Below are 2,414 nucleotides of genomic sequence, written 5' to 3'. Positions count from 1 at the left end.
CACCTCCCCACCTCGAAGAAAACTCCCCAGTTTGGCCCCTTCCCTATAGTCTGTGTCCTGGCAGGTGGGAGGGAAGCCCACGGCCAAGTCCCAGGGAGGGCAGTGCAGGTGTCTTGCTCATCCCATGGGTACAGAACACAGCTTCTTGCCTGAGCGTAGAGGGAATCTTTTCCCACCCCATGTACTTGTATCTTTCTAGTGATTCTGTTTTGCTCTTTCAGTAAGAATAATATTTTGTTTTTAAGAGAAAGTATTTAACATGATGTGGAGAGAAAGAACACAAAAAGATTTAGATTGCAAATGTTACAAGCATGTGCAGTTTTGTGTGTGTGTATACATATATATATGTGTGTGTGTATACATATATATATTGTGCAGCTAGGGTGAAGCCAGCAAAGAAGTGTGTATGTCTTTATGAAATGTTTGAAAAGAGATAAGCTGACTGCTTGATAATCATTCTCAGGTGTAAAGCTCCAAGTGTAAATAAAAGTGGCATTTAACAAATCTTTTCAGAACAAAGTACAGCTGACTATATATACCAAGAACTAAGCTAAAGAAACAGCTGAGAGCTGCTGATTCCCATGAGAGCGAGAGGAAATCTAGCTAGAAGCTCTGCTTTGTATTTCTTCTCTACTGTTCTTTAAGGACGTGGGGTGATGGGAAATCATGGAGTTAAGTTGTATTTAAACATAAAAATGAACTTGCTAATAACTCTTCTGGGTTTAGTAGAGCCTCAGCATTGCTTTAACTTAGTTTACACTTTTTTATTTTAAAAAATGCAGTAATGAATGGTTTTTAAAAAGTATTGTGACTGTAAAATTGATAAATATAACTGTAACACAGCTATGTGGTAGCTGTGACACAGTTCAGTTGGGCAAAGGAGTGGTGATGGACTCATTAAAATCATATATACTTGAATAGTCCATTGACCGGAACCCTTTATAGACTATTGTATAAATGTGGAATCAAAGACTGTTAAATGTTGCCTGAACTCCAGCAGAGTCCCGGAGGCTGCTGGGACCTCTCCTATCATGACTGACTTGGACTTTTTTCTCTTTCCTGGTTTTAAAAGACATGAAATTATAGAATCCATAGAATTTGCTGGAGTCATTCTGATTCACCATGTAGACCTGTATTTAATATCATTTGGATTTTGGAGAAGTGTCAATTACATTATGGCTGTGTAATAAAATTTTTATTAAAACTGCATCACACTGTAGCCACTTCACCACTACCTCCCCACATGCAGCTGCTGAAACTTTCGTTCTGAGACGCCAAAATAGCAGGGAGAAAAGCCAACCAAAGAAGACCGAAAGTTAACTCATCACTGAGTAGCCTACTTGGTGATTGCAATCAAGACTGAGGACTTGGCTCCAGTCTCAACTGAGGCAGGGCCTCGGAACTGAAATCCTACCCAGGCATAAGACATGAAATTATAGAATCAGCTGGGCTTCTTGGTGGTTCACAGTATTTCTTGTTTTCTTGTGCTGGGAAATTGCTGCAGGGCCCCCCTGCTCCACACCCCACCCCTACCCCCCACAATGTGGTTTCAGTGTTGATGGGTGCAGTACCTAAGGCTGTTTTATACATTTTTCACTTCCTTCCAAGAAGCAAAAAGGCCAGTGTCCATATGCCTAACTCATGATGTATAGGTCTGTTTGTCTGTCTTGCTTCTGACAGGTGCAGGGAAAGTCTACGCCTGCAACTTCCCTTGAAAAATAATGCTTTTGTTTTCTTTGTTTCTGTTGTGAAATCCTGACCTGTCACACAAACTGTACAGATATTTGTAAATAAATTTTATGCCGTTTTAACAAGAGGATCAGATTTAGTCCACAGATTGCATCCTGAGTGGCAACTCTCAAAGTCGTGTTTTGAAAATCCATGAGAGCCTCTCTTTTGCTTTCTCTCCTTTCTCTTAGTCCTACTTGCCCCCAAAATGAAAGTGGCTGTTTTCAGCTCTTCAGCAGCCTGGTTGCCCAGAAGCCTCTTTGGTATGGCAGTTGTCTAGAGCCAGAGTGACCTTCAGTTGGCCTGATTTACTTCCTACCTTGGAAGATGCACGGCGCTTGGACAGAACTGGGTAGGCTCCTGATGCACTAACCTCAGTGAGCATGTGGTCTGTCCAGCTTTCAGTTGGCCTGGGAGCAGTTTCTTTGCTATCCTGTTTTCTTGTGAAGGGGGAGCCCAGGGCACCCGTGTGACCCTGGAGGAAACGCCCCAAGCCAGGAAGATGTGCAAGGGCTTCTGACACTCACTGCCTGAGGCTAGGCTGTGTCTCAGATCTTCCTGACCTTGTTCTCCCTCGTAGCACATTTCTCCCCTTTAGCGATGGGAAAGTGGGAGGTGCCCAGTCCTAGCCTGCCTCTAGTGTTGGAAGAGGCGGGTCACTGCGTTCACCCAGCAGCTTAGTCCAA

General features: G+C 43.3%; 1 protein-coding gene across 2 annotated transcripts in view; it reads left to right on the top strand.

Annotated features, from left to right (window-relative positions):
* RTF1 (RTF1 homolog, Paf1/RNA polymerase II complex component) overlaps positions 1-1,209 on the top strand; it is a 62,096-nt gene extending 60,887 nt beyond the window's left edge. For both annotated transcript variants that reach the window (XM_081112878.1, XM_081112879.1), the window contains one exon: positions 1-1,209. This exon is cut by the window's left edge and continues 945 nt beyond it. The gene's annotated coding sequence lies outside the window, so the exon portion shown is untranslated.
* Positions 1,210-2,414: the final 1,205 nt, after the last annotated feature.

The sequence above is a fragment of the Myotis nattereri genome, assembly GCF_964212035.1.
Source record: "Myotis nattereri genome assembly, chromosome: 1".
Taxonomy (NCBI): Eukaryota; Metazoa; Chordata; class Mammalia; order Chiroptera; family Vespertilionidae; genus Myotis; species Myotis nattereri.
The sequence above is the reverse complement of the archived record's forward strand: the minus strand, read 5'-3'. Positions and strand labels throughout refer to the sequence as shown.